General features: G+C 41.6%; 1 protein-coding gene across 1 annotated transcript in view; it reads right to left on the bottom strand.

Moving 5' to 3' along the window:
* PLA2G4A (phospholipase A2 group IVA) overlaps nt 1-7,308 on the bottom strand; it is a 96,677-nt gene extending 89,369 nt beyond the window's left edge. Inside the window, exon 1 of the mRNA XM_042465183.1 lies at nt 7,209-7,308. The gene's annotated coding sequence lies outside the window, so the exon portion shown is untranslated. The remainder of the gene's footprint in view (nt 1-7,208) is intronic.
* Nucleotides 7,309-10,325: the final 3,017 nt, after the last annotated feature.

Consider the following 10,325-nt stretch of genomic DNA (forward strand, 5'->3'; position numbering starts at 1 on the left):
GCTCCCTTGCAGCTTCAATTTGTAGTTTTCTTTGTATCTAATTGTTTAGACACATTTAAGACTAACCACTAAGCCTTAAGCAGCTTGAAGACTAACAAATCTATCACAGCACATACAGATATACCTCAGTTAACAAAGTAGATGTGTTCCTGAGCATTACTTCAGTAATGGTAAATATGGTGTCAGAGGAAGAAATAACATGGAAAAAGTAGGGCTTACATCACAAAAGAAGAAGAGGAGGAGGAGGAGTTCAGCATATTTCAGTAAACATTTTATTCAAAACTAACAATAAGCCCATGTGAAATCAAATAACCAGGCCGACCTGCATAAGTAAAAGAAAACATTTTGAATCTTCTAGAAACCACCTGACGGTTTCTTCCAAATGGGACTAATTTTTTTCGTTCTTTCACCAGCCTCCACTTTTTAATATATAATTTCAACTTCACTGTCCACACTTATAGCCTTGGGGAGAGGTGAGCAAAACATTATTGTTCTTCTTATTGGTGATGATGATGATCTTTTTTTTTTTAACATGCTGGGGGCTGCTGGTGTGGCTAATCTGCTGTTCCAGTTTCTCTCTATTTTGCTCTTCACACATGCTAAGTGAGGCATTCTGGAGACAGACGCTGTTCACCTTCTCTGTTGTTGGCTAAAGCTCAGAGTTACAGTAGGAGTGACTAGAGCAGAATCCCATTCTTTCCCAACTCAAGCTTTATCAGTTTGAATGCTGCATACACCGTTGTAACCCAACACCTACAGTCTGTGTCTCTCCAAGGTTCCTTCACCATGTTTCCAATGTTGATGCTGATTTTAAAAAAATCAAGCTAGGTAGAAGACAAAGTGAGGGAGGGGCATAAAAACACTTTGTAAACTAAGGTCACAGGTTTGTTAACTGGATTGTGCCTGTATTAGTGACTAGTGAGATGTCACAAGGTTCTGTTGAACAGAGAGAAATGTAAGGTACTACACTTAGGCAGAAAAAATAAAATGCACAGATATAAAATAGGTGACACCTAGCTTGACAACAGTACATGTGAAAGGGATCTAGGAGTCCTAGAAGACCACAAGCTGAACATGAGTGTGATGTGGCAGCTAAAAAATCCAATGCAATTCTAGGCTGCATCAATAGGAGTATAGTGTCTAGATCAATAGAAGTAATAGTGCCACTCAGTTCCATTTTGGTCAGGGTCCACCTGAAAATCTCTTTCCAGTTGGGCACCACAATTAAAGATGGATAATGACAAGCTGGAACATGTCCAGAGAATGCTGATCAAAATGACAGAAGATTTTGAAACCATGTCCCATGAGGAGCAACTTATGGAGCTGGTTATGTTTAGCTGGAGAAAAAGAAGGTTAAGAAGTGGCATGCTACCATGTTTAAATATGTGAAAGAGTGTCATAGCAAAAATGGAGCAAGCTTGTTTTCTGCTGTTCCAAAGGCTAGGACACAGAGCAATTTATTCAAACTATATGAAAACAGATTCCACTTAACTATTAGGAAGAAATTCCTGATGGTGAAGGCTGTTTAGCAATGGAATATGCTGACACAGAGCATAGTGGATTCTCCTTCTTTTGAGATTTTTAAACAGAGGCTGGATGGCCATCTGTTGGGGTGCTTTGATTCTGTGTTCCTGCATGGCAGAGGGGGGTTGGACTAGATGGCCCTTGCAACCTCTTCCAACTCTATGACTCTATGATTCTGGTCTTAAACGCAAGGTGTATACAATTGATATTTTAAAACAAACTTGGATGTTTAATTTATTGTACTTTTTAAAATATATATCATAAATATTAGTAACGGAGATGAGCACGACCCCCTACAGCTAGGCACAACTTGACAGTCATGTCAAATGGGAAACTTTTACCTTTAAAAAGACTAAGGCATATATTCTATTGTTAGTCCCAACTATACCTACTGAATCAAGGGAATGTAGTAAGTCAATACTCACTTAATTTTCACTCTTTCAAATATCTGCTCCAGCTGGGAGGAGAAATTGAATTTTGGCCTAAACTCCTCTTGAGCCCCATTTAAAAATAATACTTTTTAGGACTGACAATTATGCTGGCTAAAGATATACTGAAAACTGTCATAAAAGTACATTATTTTTAAATTAAATGAAATAACTAAGGTGCATATCCAACTCACTCATTTACCTACAATCCAAAGTGGGCATTTATTTTATGGTTTTGCTTTTTAAAAAAAAAATTCATTAAAATGTTTCTCATCTAGGGGTGAAGAAAGTAAAGCTTATGAGATCTATGCAGCTCCATAGACCACTTTAGCCCATCCAGAATCCCCCAAGCCCCTCTTTTTTACTAAAATGCCATCCATACCCTTAGGGGGCAATTTTATCATGCCCTCAGTGGCAATTTTTTTGCCTAAGAGGTAAACCAATAAGTTTTTTTAAAAAAGGCCTCCTCTGGGCCTAAAATGGAGCCAAGGGGCATAGATAAGACAAAATTTCCTTCACGTAGGAGACATGGAGATAGAGATTAAGGCAGACTGCCAATATAGGAAATCAGATGGAAGGACACCGCACACACACTTTGACAAAAGAAAAACCCAACCCTATCACTATGCCTTCGCAGATGCTGCAAATTGTTCTCCTGAGGTATAAATTAACATAATATGGTTATCAGATTTGTACCATTATAGCTGGTATTCCATGTCAAGGCAGCAATGACTCCATTCCAAAATTTTGCTAGATGGAGCTGTCCAAGGTGCTGGACCCATTTAGGAAGGGTAAAGCCTAGAATGGATTCACCCTCTCTCCCTCTCTCTCTCTCTCTCTCTCACACACACACACACACAGACATGGGTGCTACCCTTCAGAGTCATTATTCAAGAACCATGTGAAGTCATATCAGGGGAACCTTTATTTTCACCAGTGTTTTAAAGTGAGGTTCCCTCTTGATTATTTAAATTAATTCTTTCAATTTCTTGAGAAGTACCACAAGACTCCCCCCCCTTTTTTTTTTCCTGGCTGAGCAAGGACTGAGACTATTCCTTTGAAAAACAAAATCACTTTCAGTTTTAGAACCTCATGGGGCAGCCTAGGGTAAGCCATACAGAAGCCTGTATGGATGAGGACAAGCATCCAGCTAGGTCAGCATCTTTTGGTGTTGGAAGCCCGCAAGCAAGACAGTTGCCACCCCATGTTCCCACAGTATGTATTTGTCTGAACAAAGACATTGTATTTAGCTGTCATGGCTAATCTTTCTTATCTTCTCCAAATCCATCCAGTCTTTTAATCAAAGACACAGAAGCTTGTGGACGCTACCAGTAGTATCACCTGCTCTAATTTGGGTGGGAGATCATTTGTCTGCACCTGCAGAGGGGAGAACCCTTTTGAAAGTAAACATTGGTTATTGTTGTTGTTAACTGTTCTCAAGTGGATCTCAGCTCATGAGGACCCTGTGAATGAGACCTCTCTAAGACCCCCTATCTTCCACTGCTCTGATTAAGTCTTGCAGATCCATGCCATGAGTCTAGTAGGATATATCACCAACACCTATTTAAAAGGAAGAGATCAAGACTTCCAAGCATTCATGACATTCCAGTATATCTCTCTTTTAATCACAGCCTCATCTTCATTACAGTACCTCCAGATGTGTTGGACTATGACTGCCATCATCTCTTCCCAGCATGCCCAGTAATGTGCTGGAAAGATGGAAGTTTCATTATAGGTGGACTTCTCTAAGAAAGGTGTATGCTCAGAGAGAGAGAGAGCCAGAGTGGTGTATTGGTTTGAGCATTGGATTACAAACTTGGAGATCAGGGTTCAGTTCCCTGCTCAGCCACGGAAATCTTGGACGAGTCACATACTCTCAGCCCCAGAAAACCCTGTAATAGCTCCATAAGTCAGAAACTACTTAAAGGCAGACAACAGCAGCAAATACTCAGATCATTTAAAGAAGATGAATCAACTATTCAGTGTTCTTAGTATCACCCTGTGAGAAAGGCGTCATAAAAATAAATAAAATAAATAATAATAAATAATTAAATACAGCAGCAATGGGAAATGTGAGGTCCTTCAGATGTTCTTGGGGAGTAACTCCCAGCATTCCTCAACACTGCTGGTTAGATCAGATGGGAGTTGCAGTTGCATGATACCTTCCCCCATTCCTACAGAATAACTTAAGAATGTCAAAAAAGTGATACTGCATTTTATTGTATATTTGAAAATGTATATGTTGTTTGAATTTTTATTGTGTTTCACTGTTTATTGCTTCATGGTCTGTGGACTTCAATACAGGCACTGATAGATATGGCAAATACAGTAGAGTGATCTGAGCAGGATCGAGGAAAGCAGCGTTCAAGCAATCTCTTATAGCCATGAAGCTCCCAGGAAGGACCCTGGATGAACCACTCTCTTGCAACACACTCTACGTGGGAGCATTGTTATAAGATCACAATACGTGGGAGCAGAAGCCAAGTGCACAACCCTTAGAAAAGGATGAAATTCAATTGAAAAAAAAAAGTCCCTGATATCTCAATGCAGTTGAAGTTGACACAAACCTTAGCCTCCAAGACTGCACTCTGGCTACGGTTGAGTCATTCACTAAAGACGTTTTTTCAAAGTATCCTCAACCCTGAGGTTTATGTAATTGTGTCTCTGCTCTCTGAGATTTTCCTGTAATCAGCTTCTATAACATATTCTCAAACTTTCAGCTGAGCGTTGTTTCTTCAAAGCACTCAAGAATGCAAATATTAATATTAGATTACATGTTGTGCTCACTGAGAGTCAGAAAGACAAACAATTGAAGCCTGGAATGCAGCACACTGGGGTCACAGATAAACGGAGGAAAAGAACGCACAAACATTTGACAAATTACGTTGGCGCTTGAGTAAGCAAAGATGGATATCGGGCCATTGATACACTTCCCTCATGTATCTGCTCAAAGTTATGCCCCACCATACTCAGCCAAGTTTACTCTCAGGTAAGTGAAATGGATCCAGCATGGTGTAGTGGTTTGAATGTTAGACTTTATCACAAGGGAGGCTAAATTCCTAAATCCTGTGCAGAAACAGGATTTAAATCCTTAAAAAGTCCCGCAAAAACAGGATCATTTTGAGCCTCATTGGGGGCATTGAGCATCAATGCAAAAATAATCCACACAGAAAGCGGACAAAATTGGCTGCTTTTTATTCTCAGGAGAATCCTGAAAGTAAAAAGCAGCCAATTTTGTTCACTTTCTGTGTGGGTTAACACTGGATTAATGCTCAATGCCCCCGACGTCATGTGAAAACAATCCCACTTTTGCGGGACTTGTCCACTTCCTTTGTGCGTTCATGTGCAACGTCGTGTGGAAACGATCCCATTTTTGCAGGATTTTCCCAATGTAAATCCCATTTCTGCACAGTATAAACCCCGCATGATAAACTCCTCAGACTCTGTAGGTTCAGGCACCCTCTCTCAGTCTCAGAGGATGGCAATGGAAAACCCTCTCTGAAGAAACCTGCTAAGAAAACCTCATGACAGATTTGCCTTCATGTCGCTGTAAGTCGGAAATTACTTGAAAGCACACAACAACAACAACAACAACAACAACAACAACCATCCTTTTAAGCCAGTGTGATGTATTGGTTTGAGAGTTAGACGATAACTCTAGATACCAAGATTTGAACGTCAGCTCGGATGTGTAAAACCATTAAGCGTTAGGCAAGTCACACTATCTCAGCCTCAGAGGATGGCAATGGCAAGGCTCCTTTGAAGAAACCTGCTGAGAAAACCTTGCCTTAGGGTCACCATAAGTCGGGGAATGACTTGGAAGCACACAGCTGCCGTCTCTTTCTTTTCCTTTTTGGCCTTTGGGATTTCTTGAAAGGCCTGGGCTGTTTTCCCTGTCACTAGATGGAGAACACATTCCTGCTGCTGTTAGGACATTTTCGCATTCCTGGTCCAAAGACTGGGGTAAAATGGGCTTTGGCCCAGCAGTTTGCTAGGAGGTGCCTTTACAACAGAGCTCTTTGTCCTGGCATTTCCCTCCATGACATGCGCCTCTTTCATAGGCTGAAGAAGGGAGCCTGGCATGCAAAGACCTGCACTGAGTTACAGTATTTCACAGCCTTGGACTGGAAAACACATGAGAATATCACCAGGTAGTTTCAAACTAAGACAGGATGTGCAGGGTTCGAATCCCGGCTTGGTCATGAAAACCCACTGGTACGTTGGCCAGTTTCCTAGGACCTTGGCTAAGTCACACTCTCTCAGCCTCTGAGGAGGGCCATGGCAAATCCTCTCTGAAGAAACATGCCAAAACAACACAAAAGAAAAAACCCTGTGCGAGGCTTGCCTTGTGGGTGTGGGTGTTGTGTGCCTTGAAGTCCTTTCCGACTCATGGGGGCCCATAATCTGTATTTATAGTGTTGGTATTTTAGTTTTAAAGTATGGGATCAGGGGATATGTAATTTTAGTTATGTATGTGTTAGGTGTTTATGTATTCTATTGTAACCCGCCTTGATCCTTCTGGAAAGGTAGGATATATATAAAATCTATTATTATTATCATCATCATCATCATGGGGTTTTCTTGGTGAGAGCTGTTCAAAGGTGGTTTGCCATGACTGTCCCCTGAGGCCGAGAGAGTGTGACCCCGGTCTCCAGAGCCGCAGCCCAACACTCAAACTTTGGTTCGTCTAAGGGTTGCCGACTTGAAGCCACACAACAACAACAACAACAGCTGTATCCAGCTGCCAGGGATGGAAGCCCAGGAGTCCCAAACTCATGGCAGAAATAATCCAGTTTGAGACCGCTTTAACTGTCCTGGCTGAATGCTAGGGAATCCTGGGAGCTGTAGTACTTGTGAGGCATTGAGCCTTCTCTGTCAGAGAGAGAGAGAGAGCTCTGGTGCCACAATAAACTCCAATTGCCAGGTTTCCCAAGCGCTGAGCCAGGGCAGTTAAAGCGGTCTCAAACTGGATTATTTCTGCAGTGTGTTTTGGAGCTAGGTTTTTGTAAGGAAACAACAACAAAACCCACCCAGCTAGGAAGACAAAGCATCCAGGCAAATGATCCTTAAGAGGGTCTGGTTCCCCAACAAACGACCACTGCTGGAATCCCACAGCCTTGCGCCATGGCTGTTAAAGCGGTATCAAACCGGATTATTTCTGATGCCTGGATGCTGCCAGCCCTGAGTCCATCCCAGACCCCTCTTCTCCCATATAACAAAACAAAACAAAATCCCCTTAGAGGGGCATGGGCTTACAGTTCCCCCAGGATCCCGTGCTCTTCTCCTCTCCTTTGGGCTCTCTAGTTTTCTTTTGCAAGTCGTCTGGACTGGAGGAGGCTTCATTCGCCCTTGGCGCCGAGGAGGAGGAGGAGCTCCAAAAAGAGCTGGCAGAAGAGTTTTAAGGTGGAGCCCAACGCTGGGCTCCTTCCTGAGAAAGCCACGTATATAGGCTGCATCCACACTGGAGAGATAACCCGGGTTGACACCGCTTTAACTCTTTGTCTGGCTCAAGGCTAGGGAATGCTGGCAGCTGGAGTTTGTTGTGGGGCCATTAATAAGATAGATTACATTTTATATAATATATTATATATTAATCATAATATTAATAATAATAATTATTATATATTATTAATAGTAATAATCCAGCAACTTTTCATTGGCAGATTATTTTTATTAGACCATACGGTACAAAAGTGCAAATGGTGCATCAAGAAGGAGGAAAAGACTTTGAAAATGAAATATATATATATATATATATATATATGCGCACACATGCTCACACACACATAATACAATTAAAAACAACCTGAAGGCGCACAACAACAAAAATAATTAGAATTTGAGAAAGAAAGGGAACGCTTTTCACATATAGACAAAGTGGAAGTATACAGATAATAAACAGCATCTTCCATCTGACGGTAGGGTTTGGTTCATTTAAATATATATTGCTTCTTATTGCTTATGTTGTGAATCAGATATAGGGGGCACCAAAATATTTTTAAGTGCTCTGGGCTCTAAAAGTCTTACTGTGGCCCTGAGAGCGTTGAGCCATGGCAGTTAAAGCGGTGTCAAACTGCATGATTTCTGCAGTGCAGATTAGACCTGAGCATGACTTTTTGCTATAGAGGCTCACTTAATCTTAAAAGGCCTTAGGTCTGTGTTCAGTTTATTGGAGAGGAGGTGACCAGACCCTAAGAACTAGGCAAAATACTGCCCTACTGAAGTTGGAGGTTTAACACTCTCAACTAGGGTTGCCAACTGAAAACTGGACCTTTAATGGTTGTGTAGAACAGAAAATTTCAGCAGGCGTTGTTTGTCCTGCAGCCAGGTAACAAGCAATATCCCTTGACATCATAAAAGGTAAAGGAACCTGCTCCAGTTTTCATCCTGGCAACCCTACCCTCAATGTCAATGGTCTTCACAGTGGCAGCTGTTATAAATTTGGCCTATCTTTGAAATTGCAGCTGGATGCCTCCAGGTGGATTTGCTTTGGAGTAAACATATACTGAGTAATAAGTTAGGTTTGTCCATGCCATCATGTTGCCAGTTTCTATGTATGCTGGGAAAGCTGGACAGTAAAGAAAGCAGATCAAATCAACTCATTTGAAATACGGATACCGTGGACTGCTAAAATGACAAATAAATGAGTCCTGCAGGAAATCAAGCCAGAACTGCCCCAAGAAGCCAAGATGACTAAACTGAGACTGTCATACTTTGACCATGTTATGGGAAGGCATAGCTCCCTAGAAAATACAGTAATGCCTTGTAAGATAGAGGGAAGTAGGAAAAGAGAAAGACTGCATTCAAGGTGAATAGATGTAATTGAAGAAACCACAGCCCTGAATCTGCAAGACCTGAGCAGGGCAGTTGAGGACAGGATGACTTGGAGCTCTCTCATTCGTAGGGTCATCATAAGTAGAAATTGGCTTGATGGCCATTAACAACAGCAAAGATGCATAGGACTGGGCTCAAATGTGATCCTATATACACTTCATTGTGAGTGAGCTCAATTGAAATCTACGGTTCGAGACAGACCAGCTGAAAGGGGTGTGGTGGCGGAGATACTATGGTTAGGGACCGTGCACCAACCACACGGTCTCTAACTCTAGTATGTGCGTGCGGTGTCCTGATGGCAGCCTCCCATCCACATGGAGGGGCGCCATCTTTACATAAGCGATTCACAGCATCTGCATGTCTCTGTGTGTCGCTTACGTCACAAGTGCGCCAATGGCACACAAGTGATGTCCGCCCAGCACAGTAAAAAGAATCTGTTTTTTACGGGTTCTTTTTACTCCAGAAGGAATCCATGTGGTTTGGTGACTGCAACTTCCCTCTGGAGGGAAATAGGCCGCGGGTAGGCCACCCTTTGGGAGCGGTCTGTTCCAGGTCTACAATAAGGCATTCTGTAACCTATTGTCATAACAGTCCATGATCTTTAGCAAGGCAACAACCTGTGATATACAAATCAAATTTTAAAAATGCTTTTCATTTTCTTCCAGACTACTTTAAAAATGTGTGAGTTCTTGCAACATGACTCCTTGGATTTGGCAGTTCTCTCCCTCTGTATTGACCTGTTCCATCCTTTTCTCCTTTTTCTCTCTATTTAAAATTAGAGGGTTATAGGCATCATACATTAGTGAAATTGAACGTTTGCAGTATTGCATTGCAAATATTGGCAGGGGGGGGTCATAGGGGAGAAAATCTGTGTGTCAAAACACAGGGCCACCTCAGCAAACCATGTCCCAGTTTTAAACAGCCTTTAGAAGAGACCTGGCGCAGATTCAACAAATTGTGACAAACGTCCCTCTGAAGAATGTAAACAGTGGAACCAGAGGCAACAACAACTGGCAAAATCTGCACAGTGGGTCCTTGGTATCTGTTGGGGTTTGGTGGGTACCAAAATCCATGGATTCTCAAGTCCCATTATATACAGCAGCATAGTAAAATTGTGTTTCTTATATAAAATGGTAAAATCAATTTTTACTGTTTGGAATGTATATATTTTGGAATATTTTCAGGCCTAGGATAGTTGAATCCATGATTAAAGAATCCATGGATATGGAGAGTCAACTTGAAAACCCAAGGGGGTATATCACAAGAACTCAGCCTTCATTAGATCAATCTGAAAGAACCCAACTCTTTTTTTTAAAATTGAAACGAGATGCATGAGAATTATCCAGTCTTTGTCAAATAGGTCTCACAATTTAAAAAGAAATCCAATTGAGGATGGGAATAAAATGTGACAAGAATTACAAGGAAAATTGTGTTGCACAACAGAAATATTGGATTTTTTAAAAAGAAAGAGTGAGAACTACAGCAAGAAATACTGCATCTTCTCAAAGACGTTTGCCCCATCTAGAGGAGCCCAATAAT

This window comes from Sceloporus undulatus, chromosome 4, assembly GCF_019175285.1.
Source record: "Sceloporus undulatus isolate JIND9_A2432 ecotype Alabama chromosome 4, SceUnd_v1.1, whole genome shotgun sequence".
Lineage (NCBI taxonomy): Eukaryota > Metazoa > Chordata > Lepidosauria > Squamata > Phrynosomatidae > Sceloporus > Sceloporus undulatus.